At 41.8% G+C, this 25,737-nt stretch overlaps 1 protein-coding gene and 1 long non-coding RNA gene across 3 annotated transcripts in view; one reads left to right on the top strand and one right to left on the bottom strand.

Moving 5' to 3' along the window:
• Positions 1 to 25,737, top strand: part of LOC111267497 (glutamate receptor ionotropic, kainate 2) — a 131,028-nt gene that overhangs the window by 28,314 nt on the left and 76,977 nt on the right. The window lies entirely within an intron of this gene.
• The window catches only part of LOC147753897 (uncharacterized), a 60,010-nt gene continuing 52,312 nt past the window's right edge, over positions 18,040 to 25,737 (bottom strand). The window contains exons 1-2 of one of the 2 annotated variants that reach the window (XR_015313817.1): positions 19,031 to 19,193; positions 18,040 to 18,597 (exon numbers count right to left, since the gene is read on the bottom strand). This is a non-coding gene — a long non-coding RNA (uncharacterized LOC147753897). Of the gene's footprint in view, positions 18,598 to 19,030; positions 19,194 to 25,737 lie in introns of those variants that run through there. The other variant, XR_015313815.1, reaches the window with a different exon arrangement.

The raw sequence follows: 25,737 nt of genomic DNA, 5'->3' as shown, positions 1-25,737 counted from the left end.
CTTAACTTGATTAATAGTACGTGAAGATTACTTACGTATTTGCTCCTGTTCTCGCCGCCCTGGTTTATCATGATCGCTTACTTATACAACCCGGTCTCCATCTTCAAGAAGACTGCATTCCATAAAGTTGCCGGGAGTGTGCCTTGTAAGAAAAAAAGAACCAATCCTCTTCGTTCCGAAGGGATCTCGCTAGGAGAAGCTGCCTACACAAAGTTTCGCAAACTTTGTATACAAAGAGTAGAGAACTTTCAGAAGCGCGACACAACTTTAGCAAAGAAAAACCCACGACAATAGCCTTTCTTTGCTGTGGAAGCTCCATAAATAACGACGATGACAAAACCCTGCAAGTAGTTTTTTAATCAATCTTGAATCCTCGTTTTAGAAACTCGTCTTTATAAACTCTAGTTGGTTAACTCTAGAGCTAGACTGAAGACCTTAAGGCTGCCGGTAAATTCTCTCAACGCAAACGCGAACTGTAGATGACCGTATTATCCTCACGAAGAAAAATTAAGCCAGCCTTCGTTCGCTACATTACAAAGCAGCTAATCTATTGCAATGTCATAGCGTTAAACTCATTACCTGTACTGAAGACCTGATAAATTACTCTTAGATTTTAAATCTTTGCGCACACGAAAGTGCTTACGACACTGGAAGTGTTCTATGGACAAAATGGACTCATTAATAACGTCCTGAAAACAGGGACTATGAAGCCTGGATGAGTGGGTGACATCCGCTCGATCGACTAGCTCTTCATTTTTGCAGTATTTGTCCTAAAGGTGGCCTCTGCTGTACCGTATAGAATACAGGTCGAGTTTAAAAGCTAGCTCAGCCAAATCGGGTGCACCATACGGAATTCCTCGTACAGCAAACGCAACAAATCATCTGACTTCTCACCTGGCGAACGCAGAATTTGTGGCCGTTCAACTACGACAGGGCTAACTCCGACTGCGAGAAGGCCGAGCTAAAAGTTTTCAAAAAATTCAGGTGGAGACCTGCGACTTTGCCATTGATCTTGTTGCCACAGCCGGTACTCAATTACTAGGTATTATCCTAGATGGATCTTATTTGGGTTTTATCACCGACTTGCATCATGCACTCGGTACACGCGACGAATTTCATCACTCTGACATGTATTGCCATCGCTCAGACTGTGGGATTGGCTGTCCGTCGTAGTATTCTGAACCTCTGCCAAGCTTATACCTACTAGAACGCTTCAAGAACTAAACATGTTTTTGGAATATTCACTAGGTTCGATCAGTCTATGTGACATTGTACCGATGGCTATACAATATGCAACTTTCAGAAATTATTGTATCAGAAGTGCGGCCTAGTTTGAGTTCGCATCGGAGATTGGCAATACAACCGCGGGCGCTCACTGCCGCTGCTGCTATCTGTTCCCGCCCAAACTCATCGCACGTTCCTCTACCAGGACGCAAATTCCAGGAGAGAGGAACTTAGACGGGAACTGCCTAATTCACGCTGTAATTGGTACAAAACGACGCTTGCCTGTTGAAAATGCGAGCTAACTTACTTTCCGACGAGTGAATATTCTAACATCGAACTAACGGTCCTTACAAGGACTTAAGCGGAGAAGATGGAGAGCGATCTATTTTGGAAGCGAATGCCGTTCCTTAGTGTTAAATCGAACTGAATATATTGCTATGGCCACCAACACACGTCTAAGACGTGTTCAATCAGCTGTATATGCAATGAGAAAATTATGTATCATAGCACCAGGTAGGCTGAGAGGCGGTAGCCTACTACGTCAATCAAAATTAGTTACGTTTTGACCGTGCTCGCTTACTGTTCTAGCAGTTCGCTTCAGGATCTTCGTTGCAGGATCTTCAGGAACTATCTTGACACGGCTGAAAATAAGCTGGCGAAATACGCGCAAGTGTCTGTCTTAGTCGCAAAAAGCAACATGAACAACATATTGTTACATGTATCACACGGTAATGAAATTACCGTGTTCTTCCATTCAGGCGCATCACCCCCATTAACACCAAAATTCGCTATTAACCTGACCATCATAGGAACGATGACTTTGCGAAATGGTACGGTTATTTGAGGTGCTAAACACAGTTCCATTAGATGAGTTGCAGTATGCAAGGAATGAGGGCAGCGCACAGAGTGAGCAGTAAGTGGTTACTTATTTCTCTCGGGACCTGTCTAACAGAAAAATAGAAGAGTGGAAAAAGGCTTCGCGTACTTACGCGTCACTTAGCTTCGTCAGTACAATCAAATTCTTCATGGGTCCGAACATTTAATGACGGCCGTTTAATGCTGGCACGTGACATGCATCGCGTTTTGTTGAAGTGCTGTAGCAACTATGAAAAAGCTAGACGTTCAGCTGGGTCTGTATATCTTAACAGGATTATTTAGAAGGAGAAACATGTTTTACAATGGTAAGTTCTACGAAGCAGTGGCTCGACAGATGGCTAGAAAGTCGGTAAAAACGACGTGATCCATTTAAGTTCGAGCAGAAGCCGTTTAAAGCGCGTCAGTATTTCTTAACCGGTCTTGTTTGATGACCGGGCTGTTTTAGTCTAGCACTCGATCCTTATCGATGCTTCAGTACACTACATTATCTAGAGTCCGCTTACCTTTTTCCATATAGAGACCAAACAAGTCCAGTGATCGATTTTAGCATCACCCTGCTTATTCACTCGACTTAACTTAGAAGTCGACGTCTAGCTCGGTGGCACTAAGTCGAGAAGCTCAGGCTTCGTAGTCCAGCAACGCCAACGATGAAATTGATGCGTGTTTAGCATTCAGCGTAGAACGGCAGTCCGTCTACCTTCTGTTATCAGATATCTGCGTACGTCGCTCATGCGCTGAAATGGCGGTGATGCATGCTTTGAGGATTCATCTGCTAAGAGACGGAGATGGCTCATTGCCGTGCCCGTGCAGAGCACTTAGGTCTGTCAGGTGGCGGATTGGGATATGGCAACAGTGGCGATAATGTTTTCTTAATTGCTTCAAAAACGTTCAGTCTGTCGGCGATCCATCGGACCACTGGCCAGCCGTAGAAGATGAGGTAGTTGGCTCTCCATCAACCCTTAAGGGAAGCCCGGAGAATCGGGAGGAGTTCAGGGGACTACCGCTAGAAATGGACAACGCGAGAGAGAGAGCGCAACAGAGGTCGCTGTTGCGGTTTCGGGACAGGCTGCCAGGGAATGAATGAACTGAAAAGCGGAGCCTAAAGACATTAGAACCACGTTGGAGAATTAGTGAGTTCCGACGAGTGATGTTTGGCGAAATGGGAACTAACGCGAAGCGGAATTAGCTAACGTGGCCCTGCAAGAGTTCTAATGATCAAGCGGCTCGATCAGGGGCCGTGGCCATGACGTCAGCAACCGTAATGGTGATGAAAGCGCCGGCCCGATTTTATGATCCTCACGATCGCACCATCATCTAGCACTGCAATCTCCGCCATCTTACCATCCCTGAAGGCGGTATGCGAAGCTATTAAAAGCATTGCTACAAACTTACAGAAATGTGTGTTTCTCTAGAGTTAAGCATTTGCTAGATATGTGGACTAGGCGATAACGCCGGGATGTCAAAACTAGAAGGTTCTTTGCTTCTAATCCCGTTAGATACACACAAATTGATGCAGTTTAATAATAACTTAAATCAATATATTCGATATACTTTTACGCTAGGCCATAAGAAGTTCGTACGAATAGCAAATAACAGCGCTTCTTTATGTTACTCTGGAAGGCTAAATGAGAATCCTCGTTTTCGGATATCTACAAATTGCTCAACCGCGTAATGTAGAGGTCCGATCAGCTGGGGTAACATAATGAAGTCATTTTCATTTGAGTGCTGCTTATCACATAAACTATCAAAACCAGAATAAGTACACGGAAATCATCAATTTGCTAATAACATCTAGTAAATTTAAGGGTACGTCCGGATGTAGTGAATTACAAACACGAATTAACCCTCCTGCCGCTCGGTCATGGTAGAGATCACGGCAAAAGCTAGGCGGCTCCAGCCCCTAGATCCCCCCCGTAACTGCAAAGATTTGCACCGTGCACGCGGCGCCGCTGATAATTAAGAGTAATAAAAAAAGCGAAGATGCCGCAACGTTAAGGAGGGTCTGTGTAATACTGTACTCTGCTAATGTCGATGTCAACAATAACAATGATCGTGGTATTGACAGCATATCGTAGCATTATATATATATATATATATATATATATATATATACAAATAACAAACACAAGATTTCTCTGGCAGGGAGATTGGCCAACTGTTTTATTTCTTTCGTGCTGACAATATAACAGCATTCTCTGAAACATTGAAATAAGCCAAAAGCTTAAGCCGTACGCCGTGCAAAGCAGTGGCAGTAGAAGTTACAGTGAAAAAAGTTGAGCTAACTAAAGCTACACCGGGGCGTCGACAATGCTATCTTCTAAACGACGGGCGATCTTGACGACGCATTGCGATATTGCTGATATTGATTGGTAACGCAAAAGTGTAGTTACTGTGTACTATATATAAAAGCGATGTAACGTACCCCAAGATAAATCACTCAAGTGTACACGCTATGGAGGACGGGTCACTCATAACATTTGCGTTGCCATTATTAGTATCAATGTTATAATAGCTGTAAGTGAAAAAAAGTTGTAAATTATGCTCTGCACTGCTGCATTTGTCACCGAAACTTACACGTCTGTAAGGTACGCTAAATTGGCAATAACATCTTTCGCACAATGTTATGTTGTCATCCTTAGCCGTGCGTAAACCTACCGTCTACCTTGAAAAACTAAAAAAACTTACTAGTTTTAAAATGATGACAGAGTATATGGATGTGATGCAGGCACGACAGACTAGCTCAAATTGTTTCGCGTCGCAAGAGCCTTTACTTCCTTAAGTGCATCCGCCCATGAGGCAAAGTAGCCTGCACGCCTACTAAGTTAGAGCTCATTTATTCAATTTGTTTAATGCTTTAGGCCGCTCATGTAAGGGTCTACATGAGCACAGATAGCGAAACATGTTCTATTCTTGATTTGGCGTGTTTGAAATACGGCCTAGTACCGTATTGATATGTCCCACTTGAGTGGGGTTATATAGAAGAAGCATCTGGAGTTCAAGTGCAAGCAAAATGAAAATGCAGATTTGCAAAACAGATCGGAATGATAATATTGAAAAAGCTCTCAACGTTAAAAATATATTCTGTTCTTTCGATCGAAGTACAGTGTGCCTCATTACGTGCATAGTACGTGAAAGACGCTGTTCGCCGTATTACTACTACACGATGTCCGATAAAGGAAGATATAAACAAAACACTCCCATCAGCCTTTCATTGTGTTCTTCAAAATTGTGCAGAAGCTGTTTTAATATAGGTGGTTGTAAGAGCACGATTTGCTAGTTCCTGTTTGATCGTCTAGACAAGTTTTTACAATAGCAGTATATTCTGTCGCTCGATGCTATCACCCACTTACATATTCTACGCTTTTCAAATCTTAGCGCCAGCAAGACGACGACAGAACGAATTATGCCAGTCATTAGTATTTAGGACGTAGAGAACAAACTCCAGTTCATTATACGAAACAAACCCCTTCTTGGCGGAGATTTGAAGATTTACCGGAGCTTGCATCCCTAGCAAATAAAACAATTTACGTTATAATATAAACTGTTTTCTATATTTCCTCACTAGCAACACAATAACTATATACGCTCGTTATGTACTTATTAGATTCTTGATAGACTAGTATTATTAGATAAGCGATTGAGAGCCAATTGCTTCAAATTGTTATATCTTCAAGTGCCGGGTCAGTGAATCTTGCCTTAAGTTCCGCCAAACACTATACGAGGTACGGTGCCTAAATTGGGATTGACTTTGGCGAAATGTTTGCCATAGTGTACATGTGTTCATCCGCTGACCCCGCTAATAAAGAACAAACTTACCATGGCCAAAAACAGCTCGTCGATTCCAGAATTTGAACAAAGGTTAGCTGTTATCCAATTCTTTCGCGCTGGACGAATCCCCCACCAAGCTTATGAACTTCCTTTTATGCCTGAAGTCGGCAGTCCACACATTGTTGTTGGTTTTCGTGCGATTTTTGTCAGATCCGTGGAAGACCTTCAAGAGATAAATCGGACGATCGTCGATAGAACTTAGATTTAAGATGCTTGAAGATTTATCAGAACGGCTTTAAAACCTTTTTGATACACATAGGTCTTTACTCTAGAAATTAGCAGCTGCTTTAAACTGGAGAATATTAGCTACAAATTAAGTCCTCCATATAGGCGTCGACCGTTAGGTTTTTTGCACCTTTTAATAGTTTTTGACCGTTTCGTGCATTGCATTTTTGAGCAACACTCTAACGAGGGTACACTCATTTATATTGCTCGAAAAGCGAATACTATTAGAAGGGGATTTGGAAGGAAGGAATAATTAGTCAGCGGCTTAGGTCCCCAACTAGAACTGTACTCACGTAATAAACGTGTGCGTCAGAAATAACATTTCTAGCGCATGCGTAAACATCTACTTGAAATATCTGTTTTTATTTAGAGACACTCTCAGAAACGACGCGTAAAGGAAAGTACCAGATTAGGTGCCGTACCCTGTATGTATATGTTACAAAAAATAGATACGTACGTACGTATGAATTCAGTCTAGTGTACTGGTTACTTCGGTCCCTAATATTGCAACAAATGACCGTATCAAGATATCAAATGGGACAATTTCCCTACTGTGTTGCGTGCTTTGTTTCATGACTAGTCAGTTCCAGAATTACCAGAGTTTCAATAGCGAAAATAGTTATACCACTACGATCCAATATTAACTAGAGCCAACGGAACGCGAAAATGTCTGTTTTTGTTGTCTCAACTGTGAAATGAACAGGGCCAAGCTGCAACGCCCGACGCACGTCTTGTTCTTCCAGATCAACTGTGTGCATACAAGCAAACACTATAAAATTGAGGGACAAACAATTTTTCCCAGCTCTGTTCTGAAGTCCGAAGCCTATTCATTCAATTGTCTTCACCAGCCCTTCTAAGCATAAGAACTGTTTAGGTCTCTTTTTTCTTCTCTGCAACTTTTAGTTGTTTTTATTCATTACACAAGGATCTGACCTATCTCGCTAGTTTTGGCGATTATAACTCATTCATTCCCCTGTTTCAACACTTGAGGGCACTGTTTGAAAGAAACTGAAGAAATATAATAACGTTTAAAAAGACAATTTAAGTAAAAGTCTGTACAAATAGATAACAAAATTTCGTGTTGCGGCAAACCTTTTATCGAACTTGCCACACGTCTATTTGGTGGTAGGCCTGCTTGAGTTGCATCAGGACACTATGCTATTATCAATAAAACGGCAGAGATTATTGATTATAGATCGGCATTTCTCAACCTATGAGGATAGAATCCGGTACCTTTGGCAGAGACCATCTGAAAAAAAATTATGTTCCGGCGTTCTGCTGCTTTCCGTATCTGCTCCCGACCGACCGACCGACCGAGCACAGGGTGACTTGTCGATTTTGCTCCTAGTATGTTATTTTCTTTAATCATCCAAAACAGTGACTCATCGGTTAACGAATGGGTTATTATTGACAAGTGGGCACCAATGCATAACACGTGAACGATACACTTGAACGAAAGTTTCACAGCTTGCCCTTGATATAAAAACTCGTTTGATAAATCAGTCGATAATCAAGATAATGGATGTACGTTCTAGCCTAAGCTTATTTCTAACTTTTTGTTGCGTACTGTAAAGTCTAACGCTAATTAGGGTTAAAAATCCAAGACCCCGGTATCCTTCGAAGCAGATAGAATAATGTCCCGCAGATCTATAGGCCAGAGTTATGTGAACCCCGCTACTGTGCGGAGCATTTCTCTGAATTGACGGTTTTTCTAGGAAAAAAACGTCCAATTTCTGCCGTGCCGAATACGTCCAATTTCTTATCGTTTGTATAAGGAGTTATAATCCGCCCTGCGCATTCATCGTGTCCCTACTTGCGTAAAATATGCGGCTAGAGGCTGGCGATGTGTTTGGCTTCCAGAGTATCCTCTCATAAAACTAATGGCCTTGGAACTTCCATCTAACTTCCCTGTTGGAATGTGAAAATCACATAAAAGCTCGCTTTATTATAACCCTTTTTCTGCAGATTTATGGTTATACCTCTCTTGGCCCGTGTCGCTTTAAATGAAAATTAATTAAACCAACATTGTTACCGGCTGCTATACAGGCCGCAAGGATCTGGACTTACGGATAAGTCAAAGTGACAGCGAACACGTACTTGCGAAAAGCTCAATTTTCACCTGAACCGCCGCCAGCGTTTCTGCTGACGCTAGCGTAGATGCTACTCTATTCCTGGTCGATTTGTGGTTCGCAGTCTTTTCCCAACCCATAAATCCAGACCAGCATTCGGAGCGGCGCCGGAATACGCTCTGTGAAACGGAAAGGTTGCCACGCTCTAGACTAGGTTTCCCGGAACAGGCCGTAAGTGAGACATTCTTTTCGCTCTACTATTTAAAAAAACATTCCGCTACCGGCCGATGAATGTACTTGGCAACCCAAATTGGTATCCTTCCAATCAACGGAACGTCATCATTAAACGACAGAGAACGAGGTGAAGACAAGGAGAGAAATCGGCACTACAAAAAGCGACAAAGAAAGTCAGAAACGTAATTGGAGGGAATAAGGTGTCATACGCAACGCCTAATCCAATACCATATTTATCGATATTTACTATGAGTAGACGAAACGCAGGAATAACTTGGTAGTAGCATGAGAATTCTGACCTTAAGATGAGGACAAAATATGTCATAATACAACGGGACATGTCATGATCGGCAGTTTACGAGGGATCTTCAATGAAGACGTTACCTTATGGCAATAGAAAAGGTGCTTATAAAGCAGGCTGCGTTCTAGATGGACCAGCAGTTTTTTTTAGCAAAAACATTCTATTCTTTGCTCTGCGGCTACCACGACGAGAAATAGAGGTGCTCCTTTAATGCCCCATTGTAAGGCCATACGTTGAGTACATACTGCAAGCATATTATAGGTATGGTATTGAACAGTTACGTATTTAGTATAAAATATCGTATAAAAGATACGAGCGGTTTATTTTTTGCATTTTTCTGCTCCATTACTTCAAACAGGTTGGCCGAAATTAGGTTATTCAGAATATGAATACGAGTATGAGAAGTCCACTTTTAAAAGTCTTTTCTACAATCCCTTCTACGTTTAGCTGCCTGAGGACGTAATTTCGTATTGAGTTGGCAGGAAGTCAACCTAAAAATGAAAAGCTTTTGATCAGGCTAGATATCTAACAGCGAAAATATAATAGCAGCAGGTTCTTCATTGAGTATTTCAGTTAAAAGCATCATTACCACCATGAGGAAAGGAAGGAATTAATATTCTAGGGAAGAACCGATAGGTCGTCAGGGTAACGTAATGTGCATTGTCTGCGAACAATGATAGTATAGAATTTCTTAACAACTGATTTAGATGGCGTTTTATAGCAACGAAATATAATTTCCGCTATAGAAAGTCGATCTTCGATGAAGGGACGAGCTGCCTTCAATAATTCACAACAGCCTTCCCTGGAAGTCCCCTGTCAAGCGCATGAATCCAGAAGATGAGCTAAGATGTGCTATATAACTCATGTACTAACTAAGTACGAACTAAGTGACAATATAACGCAAGTTTATGATAAGCTGATGCATGATAAATCATTGCGTAGCCTTCGACGTGATGCCGAATGAGCCCAGATAGGATTCTCGTGAATTTTTAAGGCCAGAAACGCGATGACGGTCGGTATGGCGGACCTGGTTCGCTATCGAATTAGTTAATGGCTTCGTAATCGGGTCAGAGTATATTTCTTAAGCCTTCGCTCGAAATTCATTGTTTTCGCTTGTTATACTCAGAATAATAGAATACCGAATATTTCCATTATTAACCAATGCCATACTTAACAACTATATGTAGAATGCTGTTCTGGCAACAGTGTTTTTCTACATGCTCATTCGGATTCCTGTGGCCATTGCTGATAAGCAATTTCTGTCTGGAGCAGTTAGGGAAATTCAGATCAGTCTTAAGGGCAAACATAGAGGAACGACGTAAAATGCTACGAAATTTGCCCTGCTTTCCGCTGCTGTTTTCACGAGTAAGCAGTACTTGGCAGGCATTGTAACTTCAGATTTTTGTCGTCTGCTTTGGGCTTGGCGAATACTGAATGTACCCATTTGATTACCAGGATGTCCTTGCTACAGTTCACTCGACCCGTCGATTTCGGGCTCGCAGAACTCCGAGCTTGTAGATGTGTTACAGTTTGCAGTTGATTGTGTTAATATGGCTAGCTCTCTTCAAGCAGGAGTTCAACAGCCATAATGGTAGATACGAACGTTTACAGTCGACACTTATACGGCAATTTATAATTGCCATTCGGACACCGTGTTCAGAGGAACCTGTGTCGAATCTTCTGTCTTTCGGGTCTCATAGTTATATACATATATACTCATATAGCTGTAAATTTCCTCAGCAAAAGCTAAAAATGTGTTTGGAAGGGGGGCGATCCCTAACGATTTTTCGTCATTCTAATGTACCGATGAATTTACATTTATCCCTACGTCATGGTGCTTGATCAGTAATTTGCATAGGACCCGTGAATTCGTACAAAATACACAACGCTATATAATCGCTAATAACGATTTTTTTTTTATTATTGTCATGTTTGTAGCCGTTACCGTTACTATTAACAACAATAATATTGTTACAGTCAACAATAATAGTAGTAGAATTATATATTCTATCAGTGTATAGCAAACTCGATGAGCCACGTTTAATATCGAGCGATTTTCTTCAAACGAAGTCAGCAATGCAGAGAATTCAATTTAGAATGTTACAGAGCAAAAGAAACTGGGATAATTAGACCTACTCAATATGTATACCGTTGTATATGATATGAGGCTACTTCACGTTTTCGAGGCTCCTGTGTTAAGCCAGCTCGTAAATTCAATCAAACTGAAGCACTCTATGAACTGATTACGGCCAAAAACGCATCGGCCTCCGTTAAACCAATGCGTATCCAATTCAGCTGAGGATAAGTTACATCGTCAACGCGTACGTACACTAAGCTACGAACAATTATATAATATCATACAAAGGTAAAATTTAGAAAAGTACCTCTGAAAGTTCTACCGCTATCTATTTCCCTGTGCTATTTGCCCAGAACCTTTTTTTATTCTAGCCTTATGTGCTATTTGACAGGGAGAAAACAGACAGCTTGACGGTGTGACGACGTGAACCTTGCGCCAAGTTGTTACTGGCAACAGTAACAGCATCACGAGCCGCTTCACTTTATAGTTCCTCGTGGTTTTATGTGAGAACTGTTGTAAGCTGCTTTGGATCAATGGTACGAGATGGGAAGTCCTATTTCGTAAACGTACAAACCTTCGAGCCTTAGCGAAACCTTTTGAAAGCATGTAATTTTGTTTGATCTTGCAGTAGTAGAGTCAGGCCAACGGTAAGGTAGCACGTACAGCAAGCCGAAATATTAGGTAAAGATAAAGTGGGCCAAGATATTTGCGTCGATCTGCTCCATTCGTATATCAACTATTTTTACACTATACAGCCTCTCTTGTATAAGTGACCTCTTCCACTCGAGTTCGAGACCTTATCGAAAGCAACTTTCGCTGTTATAATACAAGTGCCGGTATAAGAAGGTTAGGCTTCCGCGCCTTTCCATAAGAGGAAAGAAACTGACCAGGCTGTGTTAAAATCTATCCTTTTTTTTGTTATAAATTTTCGAACAAAATCATTGATATCTAACAGGCACAAATCCCAAACATTAATATAGGAAATCTCCGAGAGTGGCTGGAACGGGAGTAACGCTAGTGATCTTCCAAAAAAAGCCCAAAAGGCAAAAAATCTTTTAGACAAGTTTCCATGGCTAATAATGAATTATGGGCGGCGCAAAGATTTCTGTTGTCCTCTTCTCAATACGGACTTTTGACCGCTCGAAGAATTGTTGGCAATGCGATCGTTAGACAATTTATATAGCTATTTATACCAAATCATGCGATATTTATATTGGACGCTATCTACACAGATGCAGCATATACATTGAAAGCGATAGGTTTTATTATTCCAACTATACGTAAGGCTGTACGTTTACGACAACTATATTGCGTACAAACTCCTATTTTCCGTTTTTTATGATGCAAAGCCCAACACTCTGCTGTCTTGCAAAAATTAATGGCTGTTTTTTAGATTACTTCCCGTGTTGTTCTTCATAATGATTGAATATTTAAGATTTCGGCTTCAGAATACTGTACCACTTAGGCCTAAGCTTAACTTTGGAGACTAGCAGCCACCATGTCGGAAGCGGAACGTTAATTCTGTAAGGAAAAAAACATTATCTTGATTTTTTGTTTGAGAGTCTGCCCTGATTTTGGCACTTGTGTACAAATCGTTTAAGTGGCGATATTCAAAAGTCATTTGAATTTGAAGAGTCACTTAGATCCAGATATTTTACGAGGTTTTCAAAACACCTATGAAGCCAGACTACAAATAGTCATTGAAAACACCTGAACTTATTATACGTTTGTATAATACGCTCTAAGAGGGTACTTGATGGCTGTTTACGAAGTAGATGAAGGTTGGCCTTTTAAAATCTTTTTTTTAACTACGTTCGGTGTCGCTGCTATTGCTCTCATCCTATCTCTTGGATAGCCCTTGGCCGTTGATGACAGGGATTCGAAGGCGCTGCGTTCTGCATCGAAACCTAATCCTGATGGGAATAAGATCAGCTTCTTCGGTAGCAGATAGCAGCTTGACGGAAAAGTGCGTTTACTTTTCCCAAGCATGCTTTGCTGATTCTATCACGGCAAACTTTTGCATACGTTCAGAGAATACGATCTGTTAACGACGTCTGCTTCGAGCGTGCGACGAACAACGTTCAGCTACGACAGAGGCACTACATCGTGTCTACGGGTCTGGTGCTTGTGGTTTGTCGGAGGGAGTCAGTTGATGGATGAAATGGCTGAACAAAGCGTTCCCCCCAGCTTAATGTCCAGTAGATGTCAAGATAACTTAAGGGAAAAATCAGCTCGCTAGAGATAGATAAGCGTGTATTGAGCTTTGTTCAACGTCACGGTGACTGCACAGGCAGCAAATTTGTTCGACCTGTTGGCTACTTAGAAACCTATCCGAAGTTATACCTATTCTAGGAGGAGAACTGGCGGCTGCTGCGGCCGACCCAAATCGCTTAGTAGGCCCGCTTTAGATTAGAAAAGCAAAGATCAGATCTCGTGCATTGTGCTATATGTACCTGGCTACCACGGTAAAGAGAAATATTTATTACGTTGCTCGTACACATGGTAACTGCATTTTTGTACAACAGTTATGCGTGCATGACTGCAGCGGACTTAAAGTTATTTTCTTGTCTATATCGTAGCATGAAAAGGCAGTAAGTTGGCCGCGACATCAATGTAGGCTCGTACAAGTTTGCAGGATTTCTAATCTTATAGTTGTCCCCTTAAATTTTATGATATATTCATTTTTTTTGCAAAATGGCTGGAATGCTACAGTTTCCAAGTTCGAGATTGAGTATATTAGCAGGTAAAGTATTATTTTTTGCACGATATAGCGTGTTCAAATATCCATAAGTTCTCACAGTACAGACTATAATTGCGCTATGGACTTTCCACATTGGTAGGACAATACAGAAACGTCTGAACAAAGTACCAGCTGCGAGTTCGATGAAAATGAGGCTGAATGAGAAGCTGCACTCTCTCAACATACGTACGGTATCGATGTGGAACAATATAACAGTTTGTAATCCGGCAATATTATATCATATGTTTCAAGAATCCTTAAACGGCTAGTAGAGATGTGTCTCGTACAAAGAACGGACAGGTACGCTTAGCGCGAGAGAAAATGAGAGATAAAACGGCAGGCGACCAAACAGATAGAGAGGGAGAGAATGCATATATATATATATATATATATATATATATATATATATAAAGTTATTTAGCGCTACAAAACGTGGTGAACGCTACAATAAACACTAGTTGTTGTTGTTGCAGAGCGACTGCTATCCATAGTAAGAAAAGCGGCTTTCGAATCCAGCGCGCATGCAACCAGAGATCTCTAGTCGTTACTCATCCGCTAATTGGGTGTTGTCTCACAAGCTACCCCAGAGTAATGAAGGAACGTGTCGAGCAAGTCACTCGAGATCAGATACCGGCTTAAGAACTCGTACGCCTATTCGTGCTTGGCAGAAGTAGGCCTCGCATCTTTATGCATGTGGCCCTGTCAAACGCGAAGGCTTCGAGCAATGTCTCATTATACTCGGTAGATTTGAAGCGAAGTATATATGTTTTTACGTTTATGAAAACTAAAATTGATTGAAAATTGAAAATGAAAAATCATTCTTACACAAACGATGTTGCTGGGAGTATCCGAAACGGTGGCTCCTGACCTCTCCCATGTACGACAATACAACTCGCGAAACGCGTAACTCATTAGCTTGGCTTGTCGATTTAGATTTTTTTACCTTATTTCTGCCCACCAAGATTTCCTTGCTTATATTATGCTTTCGTTGCCTACGTTATCAGTGCATTCTGCATTGTTGGTGACCATAAAAGAGCAATACATAATGAGGTACCGTAAAGCTCTGTTGGGGACCGGAGTAAACTGTATAACAAAATCCTCCGAACTCGAGCAATGACTGAAGGCGTCAAACAAAGGCTGTCCATCCTATTTAGGGAGCTACGACTTTCACGGAAACTACACAACAAATACAAGCTGTCGCCTTCGAAATCGCCTTGGTCCTAAATGCGGACCTTTCGAAAGTATAGTATTAGACCCTTTTTTCGGAACCACCCTCAATGTGTGGGTTGGGCTCAGCTTTCTTTCCGGCACTTATTCGACCTGAACGTGCTACAATACTCACATGGCAGCAACATAATAATAAAAACCATATAATGAGATGTGTAAAATTAACGTTAGTCCATTATATTAAAGCCCATTTGCGGACGTCCTTGGCTCCCAGAGTTTATCTGCGTATCGAACTACTCAAGCACTGGTTGTTGTCGTTACTTGGAAGCAAAGTCGTATACGTTTGCGTACGGTATGCATCAGTTTATGCTGCGGTACGTGATATAAACATAAGCGAAATTTAGTTTGCGGCGTTCGGCTAATACCAGGTTTCCTTTTTGAAGGAAATTTCAATTCTGCTATGTAAAAAGCAGCGTTTAACTTTACAATGCTATCCATGAACAAAGGCTTTTACTATGTTGAAGCAATTTCAAGTACAGGTGCAGAAGAAAAACAGACAGGTTTCAACATGATGTTCAATGTGAATGCTACCCCGAATATGTCCATCCGAGTTGTTACTATGTTAAAATATCTGTTAATAAACGCGATAGTGTTACATGGATTCCAGGATTTTTACGCTGTCATAATAGGTTTATTGTTTTCCTGAAATTTCGCATAAGCTGCATATCTCGGTGCACAAGAATCCTCTATGGTGATTAAATCAACTTTGTGTAAAAATAGAACAAAAGGAATATTTCTATTCCGCTGACCCGGAGCTGACGTAGTACCATTCTCGACTCTGAGCTACGCTACCCTCTGCTGTTCCTATTGTGCAATCCAATCAATTTAATCTAAATTATCCATTACAATGGAAAACATATTGTTTTGTTTGCCAAGCAGCAAGCAGCTATAAGCATGGGCACCCAATACCGAATTCTAGAAAAAGAATGGAAATAATGAAGACGACTGTTTTTGTCGGTATCATGGATATTTTGTGGTATGTCCCCGACTTCATAATTTCTTTCTTGTGCCTGCTGGCGCTGTTTCTTCTGCCTACAAAAAGTAGTTCTTCGTCTCTCTTTTTCCGCTGATGCCCTCGATTCTGCATTATCGCCTAATTTCTCCATTCTTCCCTTACCCTAGCGGCTGTTATTAGATTGTTATTGTTCAGTAGTCCAACCGCATTTAGAGTAACAGGAGCCTTCTCGCATTTTGCTTTCCTGGCTAATGTTGGGAATCTCCCACTTTTAATACCCCTGGATTCTCATTAGAAGCAGAAAGCAGTAGGAGCGAAGCCCATTCTGGGGTCACGGGGGCCTTCCGGTGTCTGCTTTTGCGCCTTTTTGATTTATTCGGTTAGCGGGCTTGAGCAGTGCAGCCGCTAGCGTTCCTCTAGGTGGCCAACTGCTGCCAGGGGTCGACTGTAAGGAAAGGTAGTGCGAAGAGCAAACGACGCAATGGGAATATGGGAAGGTAGAGTAGTCGAAGCGAATGTTGGAGTCTTGTTCGCGGCCTGGATCTTATCTTTTGCTCGGTGCTTTGCCGGAAGCGGGCGTACGTACATGTAAGAGTGAAAAAGGTTTACGGACCCATATTTACACCCAGATACGGACTATACAGTTGGCACTGTTGGCGAGCCGGCGTCCGCTTGCAAACACAGACTTTCACATTAAACTGACTACTGTATAGTACCACTTCTAAACGATGCTCTGCTGTGTACGGCCGTGGCTTTCACCAATTTCCTGTTGCACGAAAAGGCCCCAGTTGACCCCCGCCTGTCTAATATTTGAATTTGGGAAAGGACCCGTTTTTTCAGTCTGTTACTGTAATGCGGCCTCAGGCTATTTAGATTACTACATGCCACAGAAGTACCAGTTTACAATTGGTCGCAACGAAGTAATTTTCGAATAGTTCGCGACTGACCGTTTGGAAGCCGCACGATCCTGTCTCCTAGACGAGAAAATAGGGAATCTAAAATACTGGTAAATTAACACAATAAAGTTTTAAATGTTATAATGACGGTATATAGGTTGTAAAGACGAACAGTTCGTTCAGAGCCGCGCATCGTTCTCTCCGAGCATATGAATCGCTAGATTTGAATAAATGAACGATGAGGAAGTTCGATGATGCTCGTCAGGCACAACTAATTGACGGTAACTTCCATCATTACTCCCTTGACAATCGATTTCAGTAATGGCCCTCAACTAGTAGTTACCAATAACCGCATGATTAGTATAGACGTGTCGCTATTCAGCGATAACGTTAATAATTAGCGCGCAGACATTACCAGCTTCCACAGTTGATGCGAAGGACCTGTTAGGAATTCTGTCTTTCATTCTCAGTGTGAGGCAATTGTAACTTCCAGTGAAGCCGGACGATGTTCCATACGTTACATATGATCAGTCGGTGGCCGTTATCAATATGTCGGACTAAACTGTATGAGAAATAGCATCGATAGCACTTATGAAAAACGTACGTTATTCTTTAGTACAAATCGGGAAAGCATCAATTGGCGTTACGCGGTCGTTTCCCCTGTGTCAGACGCAGGAAAACTTCATGCTACAGTAATGTTAGCTGTGACACTGAAATCATATCAAACCACACCATTAGCAAAAAAAAACCATGGCATACTTGGCGGACCGTTCATGCCAATAGATGAGACCAACGATGGGTGCTTTGAGCTGATGTTCAAAGTGCGCCTTGATACATAATCGTGTTTTCTCAAACAATACTATCAACATTGTCATATTATAATACATCATAGCCTATTTTGAAGCCATATGAAGGCGAGCCGGTTAAGTTATAGATGAACAGAAGTTAGTTAGGGTGCGCTATCGACTCCTCTACAGCATCAGTACTCCTATCGATAGATACTCTCGTGGTTGTTTCAGAATTGATGAGTTTAGAGGTATTTGTCCGAAATGGCCACCAGGAAACGTGTTCCGTTATTAGCGATAAAATTAGCATAAGTGGCGCCTACTCTGTGCGCGTTAAGTAATTCGTAGGATAATTTGATGGATTCGCTATTCGCTGCAAGACGAGATCTCGTTCGATAAGTTATGCCTACATGGAGGCATAGCTGATACAGCGACGGAAGGATATGGACCTGTTTGGTATCTGAAGTAGCATACTGCATTAATGGATCTACCGTTTGCTAGAACTGAAAACGCTAAAAAAGCCCATCCATTTCTTTCGTGTTTATATAATAGAAATACACGTAATTGCACTCCATTTTACTAAACATAAATTACAGGACGTATTCTTACATATCACTCACTTAGCTTTTTATTTAAAAATTTTCTCCATGATAACACAGGCGTGGTGCTAGCTCGGTAAGCTAAATTAGCGCCTTGTTTTAAATAATATAACATATTTATTAGCTTTTTTTACCATCGATATAATGCGAAGACTATTTCAATATCAGTATATTCTTCTACGTGACACACATTCTCACCTTTCCCTCGTTTCTGCTGCCAATGTTTCATTGGACTTTTGGAACGAAGAGTTCCTCCTTGATATAAAAGTACATTATCACATTCGTAATTGATTGGTCGATTCATGCTTATCCATCTTAACCGCAAACGGTCGGCCTAATGCTCGAAGTACAGGAAGAGAAATCGTGACGCAAAGGGTTTCTTCGTGCCATGCCTCCTCGGTGTCTGCTTTATCTTTAACGACCATTTATTGACTGTAAGTAGGCAACAGTCGCAGAAATAAGGCCCCGTAAAACTAAAAACGAAGTCTTCTCAGTGACGCCTGACCTCGCTAGCGGCCTTCTCGCGCATCGGCCGGACTCCGCTGGTCGCACTTCCCACACCTGTAAATACTCAAAGTGACTTAAAGGAAAACTACATCCGATAGGGATTCTCCCATAACTTTACTATATGATGAGTTATCAAGCGTTTGCTATAACAATCCCGTCCACGAACGTGCGATTTATGATAATATATATCACAGTAATGACTAACTGGATCGAAACAGCTAAACTGAAAACAAATAAAATACAAAGTACAAATACAATAATTGATTGACAAATACAATTGATATACGACTAGCATTACCACCGCAAAACATCTATCTTATGTGGGCCGACTGTGGGATTCAGCCCCGTGGATTGGACTACCTTCCGTCAATATCGTTACCCACTGATTCTCAACTTCTCTTTGAAGATTTGCGCCGAACAAATCAGCACAAATCTTCACTTATAATACAATTGGCTGCTAGGAGGGAATGGCTACCCGATTACAAACCGGCATCAGGTTCTTTTCTTCCTAGACGAACTAGTTCTCTGCACGGAGGCTGGTCTTCCCCAAACGTCTTCTAAGCCTACCACAAAGTATCGCCTATCCCGTCCCCCGTACTGCTTAGATATAGTGTAGGGTGTTTGGTTATGGAAGCATCTCTGTTACCTGAAAACGCGTTCTATGATAATGAAGGTTATGTAAAAAGACAACTACATTCCGTTGAAGTTTTCGTAGTGCCGTTCATTAATCACTCAGTATGGATACCAAAGTAATCAACTTTTACTCTTTAAAATGTCGTAACTCGACTTCTTTTCGTCCTCCCCCCCCGGGGGGGGGTACCAAGTCTAGCAACGGTCTGAGGTTATCCTAGTCTCGTAATGACAACCTGCGATAAAACTGCACATGATTCCATTCATTCTATGGGCCTATTATGCGCAGATGTTTCGTTATAATGACAGACTTGCACCTGTAGAAGTTGTTGTGACTGTAACAATTGCTGTAACAGTCGACAAATCAACGTTACAGACGCGCCGCTAGTCTAACTCTCAACAAGCTACACCTGCACACCCGAACTTCTATCAGGTTCGCTTGCAACCTTCCAAGTCGACCTCAATATTAGAAGAGCAGCGTCGATTCGCAGATTCTACGAAAAGCTCGCGGAAGGAAGCAAAGGAACATATAGTTATTGCACACTTCTATCTGTTAAGACCTGATGCGCGTACGCTTCCGAAGTCGGCTTGATAAGTAGCAGTGTTAACTCCCAGTCAACTTCATCTTCGAACAGGATTTCATTGCAATCTCTTTATGGCTCTTAAATAGCAGCGTAGAAGCGCAGTCAAGTCATGCTTTCACTAGCAGTATTAATAACCATCATTCGAAGCTGAATACATGAAGTGCCCTTGAATCGAATTTGGTGGCATCGATCACAGCGATCCGTGTCGACCAGGTTTGCTACATGCGACAGGTTTTATCGGTTTCTTTTACATGTTGAAAACTAGAGATAGTCGTCTTTTTGCGTGGAGCGAGAACGCTTCCTGACTCGCTATCGCAAGATTGTACTTATCACCACATTCATGTTAGCACTCTTACTCTAGACGTTTCCCTTAGCACAACGGCTGCTTTCGCTATTGATGACCCTGGTTGGCACATAACTAACTAAAGAACTCTGTAGCTGATGAGTTTTGATGGGGGCTGGCTCGATGCCATTGATCCTGTCTGCCCAGCTGCATCTTTGGCTGAGGCTTCTGCCATCGGCTTTACTTTTTCTGCCTCCCGTGGAGCCGCCATCATTAACGGAATTCGCCACTACCGATACCGAACGCTAATACTACGGGAAAAACCTTCCGTTTCCTAGGGGGTGGTGGGCCACATCAATGCCCACAGGGTGATGTTTAGCAATGGATCGAAATGGCGAATATACAAATACAAAGAATCCAACCGGCGCGCTTTGAATAATGCTACTCAGAGTATGTTCCTTACGCCAAAAGCAGCACCATATGTCGATCATTATGACAGTTGTGAGAGTCCTATTTACCATAAATCAATGCACAATAGTTATCATGAGGAATATATATATTCTGATTGAGATTTGCAGCACAGACGCTGATTTGTTTTTGTGTATAGTTACATAAAGCATGAAAGGCACGTGTCTGTCAAGAAACGCAAAGCTAAGCAGTTAGTAGTAGATTTGAATCCCAGAAGTCCGAATTAAATTTTTTTCACCGTGCCGCCTCGAGGTGTGGCTCAATCAAACGATATCTCGAATAGCTTCTCTGACGTGGAGGTAGTTTTCGGCACTCAGGAAGCCCATGTTTAACGTATAAGAACCAAATCCAAAACAAATTACTAGAAAAGCAGATGACATTAAACCAGCGACGATAAAATCGAAAATGAAGATTCCCAGGAATCATTGTGATGGTCTTCCGATACCGTTTAACGAGGTTCTTTCTTGCATTAAAAGTACTGACGAAACAAGATACATCGTTATTAAGTGCGCCAAAGCCAGAACGAAAGTAATAGACGAATTCCGTGGGATGAGTGCGTTAAAGATTCGTGTAAAGTTTCGAAAAAACAGCACGAACTCCGAAAGCAACAGGGACGCCAAAGAAAATTAAGGAAAACGCTGTGACCGGTAATTGACATCGAAGCTGACATTAGCATAATCTATGAGAATTTGCATAAAACGAGTGACTGGATCGAAACGGTCGCGCTGGTCTAAAACAATACTTAGTACACTCCTGGTAAACTTTGAACAGCTAAAGACAGAGAGGAAACTACCTACTACTAAGTCTTTGATTACTGAAGATGGCTGAAAGCTTTATGGCGTATGATACATTATAGAAATATCTGTTGACTATACTTTGAAAGCGACTATCTCTGCTCTAAGCTGACGAATGTACTGACATTCTCGATGGGCTATTGTTATGTTACGTTTTGCGGCATAATGCTCGAGATAAATAGCTTACTTTGAAGGGATTTTCGGTGGGCTCCATAAGGTTCGTTTCCGACTCGCTTTGTCTTGATTACAGTCATATGCAGTATTTACATTAGCTGTTTCTCCGCATGCCAAATGCGTTCCTGAGTCACCGGATGCATGAAGATCCTCATATACATTGTATGGCTGATCAACAGCACCGATGCCGCTTAGCAAAACCATCGCTGTTACGTCCATGACAGCGACACGGCTGACATACCCTCCAGTCGAAAGCTAGCATGGCTAAGATTTTGAATAGGAAATCTAATATCAATTTTCCCTAATATAGCCAAGTAACTAAGCCATAGCAGTAAGTTCCTGACGGCACAGCATTTTATAAATCTGGTACTTTTAACGAGAAGTTGACTAATTCAGGCAGGGAATCGCCTCTGCGATCATAATTAAGGCCTCGTCCCAAATGATAAGGCGTGGTTCCGGATTGAGCATTTTAAGGACCTTAAAAATAACGAGCTCAAATAGCAAAGAGCAAACGTAAGCGAGAATGGTGCCTGTAACTCTTGTTCGCGCGCGTCACAGTTCTGAAACCGCACTCGAAGGAAAAAGATCCATTCGCCAATAAGGAACACCATTCGTGAAAACCGTTAGCACATCGTTTAGCAGGGCCATGTTTACGTGTGGCTTAATTAAGTGTTTTATAGAGTTAATGGTTAATATGAGGCAATTGGGTGAAGAAAACCCATGGACTACCAAACAGCAGGACTTTTAGCAAATATGTAGATGGAAGTTGACACGGAAACGTCGGGCCTCCGGTTTGTATGCAGGACATCAGAATCCGTGAGACATTAGGGATAAACATTTCCGGAGACAATCCTAGCCTGATCACATTTGAGATATCTCACCAACATACATGCCTGTCTCATCAGTTCCATGGATTACCACCGCTTACAGCAGCTCCTCTACGGTTTTGGTGCCAAGCTCCCTTAAAACACCAAAATAAAACCTTACTCGCATCTATGTACGTCTCCATAATCAGGGAAAGCACTTGCTGCCATCTTGATAAAGCCCGATACGTCGGTACAAGTTGTTGACGGGAATCCTTTTGGTTGGTCATACATTGAAATCCAAAGCCTGCTTTGAGCCTGTGTTTTAACTCACTGTACATCTTCAACGGAGAGATGTTACAACATCGTCCGTAGTATTCAAATATATATAAGTGCGTCCATTAATAACCTTACCAGGCGAGTAAGCGGGACGAGTTATCGTTGGATTTTTTAATCAACATGATGGTTATCAGTTCGTACAATCTCAGGAACCGTTATTGCTTATGTTTCATGCTGACTCAGCATCTGCTCGCTGAGTGCGTACATAGGAAACGATTAAGGCCATACGTTAAATAAATAGGCTGTAATAGGGTACCAATACGACACCTGGACGCGAACATTGAAACTACCAATCTACAGACGTTGTATAAATAAATATATCGTATGTATAGTAGATGGAGCATTTTATGAGTACTTTTTTTTTTGGAATTTTAATTTATTCATAATTTTCTAATGCAAAACTGTTTAACGGTTCATATAGAAAAGCTGCTGCCGAATAATTTCGAAATTATATATAAATATGAACATTTCGTTGGTATTGAAATTTGTTGAATATAAAACTACTCATTTCGTACGTGGTTGTCAAAATTCGAATTTCTGCCCACCTAAAGCCACTCGTTCTTGTCAAAGGTTCCAACTACAAGATTTGATTGTGTTCTTTTTTCTTTTTTAACTACATACGGCAATATATTAAAGAGAACCACATAAGTTCTTAGTTATGTCTTACGTTGATGAAACTGGCTTAAAACTTGCACGATTTTGAAGAGACAATACGCAATAATCGTAATAATAATAAAAGCAACAATATTGAGGTATAATCTTTTAAAAGGCATAGCCTCACACTAAATTTACTTTACGTCATACTCTGTGTCTCTATATGATGGGACAGTATCTGCACTCATTAATTGAGAAATACGTAGCGATAAGCGTCTAAACTAAATAGATTAAAATCTGGCGAGGCGGACCTATTTCGCTTCGATCGGTTCGGCAAGTTAAATTTGATGGCGAAGTGGCCTTTTTCAAATGCTACACAGGGCTGCTGGTTTTGTCGTAAAGAAGGGCAGAGGCAGGTAAGGCGGCTTAGGACGAGAGAAGTGAGCTTTAATACTATCAAGTGTAGAAATATGCAGTTGACATACGTTATTCTAGATTAATTTGCAGGCAGGCTGATTGCCTGCCTGCAAACTGGCCCTGGGAGCTGACACATTCTCTAATGGAACGTTCGGCAGCAGATCTTTTGAGGTAACCAATAGAAAGCAACCATACTCAGCAGAGTCAGTTAAAGGAGCGGAAATAGGACAGCGGGTTGGTCTTTCTTTCAAGTCGGAAATTACATTTCGGTCTGGAAGGAAAATCACCCGGTCAGTTGGTAAAACGGCATACATGGGGGGTGTCAACAGGTGGCTACGTTTACAGCATACATAAGTGGTCGCGTCAGATGAATGAAACGGGTGCACGAAGGCTACACGCATATATCAGAAATGGCCCCGAAGGGTTCTGTTGACTAAATTCATTATCCTGATGCTGTTCCTATTAGGAGACCCTAGTCGTACTGTCAGTATCAGTTCATGTGAACGATGCGCGCCTCTTCGTGTAGTTGATATTGATAAGGATATGGCTATAACGCTCGCTCTTTCACTGCCTTCCAGTGCGTTTGCCTTAAAGGATCGGAAGGTCTAACAAGTCCACCAGAATTATACAAGTGGACACCGGTGCTTCTTAGGACCGGAAGGTAAAAGCAATAATATCTAACGATCCGACGTACTGTAAAAGTCGGGAATTTTAGGGAGTCCCATAGAAACAGCGCAGGGCCATAAACCGACCGAACAGCGCACCTAAGTCGAGGGTAGAGAGGTCTGAGGACCAGGTAATGTCGGCCGCAAAACGACGTGGCTCAGTTCTAATAGCGTGCAGTGCAAACGCCGCTGTTGCTGAGCAGCATGGCAGATCAGAAAGGGACGCACACATAAACCTCGACCTAACACATATTGGCGCATCCATTCACTGCCGTAGTAGTAATCAAAACAAACTGGCACACTATTTAAACAAAATCACCCAACCAGCGGATCCACCAAGGTAGAAGGATATCAGCTGCTGTGTAAAATCTCATGCGTGCGGCATCACGGCAGTGCTTTTGACGGCAGTTCTATTAAAAAAAAAAGCTTCGGTAGTAGTTCGAAGTCGGTGGCTTAAGCGTCATCGACGCCTGCCATAAAACCAATTTCGAGTGAGGCCGCTCGCTGATCCAAGGAGCTTGTCGTTGAGTTAGCTCTAGGGACGATACCAGGTGCACCGTTGCCCATTTTCAACAACGATAAACATCCAGTTAAGCTCTCGGATATGACCTATATGTGTAATGGCACACCAAATATGGCTGTTGTCAGCTGTTTCGAAACTGAGAAAGATCAGGGAAGAGTTGTTCTGCTCGGATCGTCGCTGCTTACAGGAAGCATTAATCGGTTTTTTTCGGTAAGCGGCTTGTAGCCTATAGCGGTTATACGATCGAACCATATTGGCATCAATCAACAAGACTAAGCATCGGCGTACGGATACCAAGCTTCTCTAAGTTTATGTCATGAAACAAAGTTCGAGGCACCTGTCTTATTTCTTTTTACTATTACCCCTTGTACAATTTTGCATTTAGTTAAGAATGAGAATGGCAGATTTGTGGACTGTGTACACGGCTGTAGATGTGTAACTATATATGTATGAAAACGAATGTCTGTGGGAAAGGAGAAGGCACTCTTGATGGCGGACCAACCGGCCTGACGTTTAACGGTATAAAGTTGTTAAGGTTTATTCGAACATTTTTTCTCATAGACCTCGTCATCGCCTGATGTAACTAGCTGACCGGGTGCTGCGAAAATCGACTGACAACGGTGGTGAGTCGAGTTGGTCTCACTGATACGTCAGGGATAGAGCACAGAGAACTATTGGACCTACATTCCGTATGGCCAATTTCAACAAGCGGCCGAATTAAATCTAATTATTATTATAGGGTTTTTTTACTTTTGGTAAGACCCTTTCGGCGAACCTCATTCATTAGCATTTGGCAAAGACCAAATCCGCGCCTAAAATTCATTCTAAGCTTCTCTTGACTCACGCAGTCGTGCGCATCAGTGTGGTTGTTTTTTTAACAGTTATAAAGCATTGTGATATATAAATGTCTTATCTTTATA

The sequence above is a fragment of the Varroa jacobsoni genome, unplaced genomic scaffold (assembly GCF_002532875.2).
Source record: "Varroa jacobsoni isolate VJ856 unplaced genomic scaffold, vjacob_1.0 scaffold_125, whole genome shotgun sequence".
NCBI lineage: Eukaryota > Metazoa > Arthropoda > Arachnida > Mesostigmata > Varroidae > Varroa > Varroa jacobsoni.
This window is presented reverse-complemented; position numbering and strand designations above follow the sequence as displayed.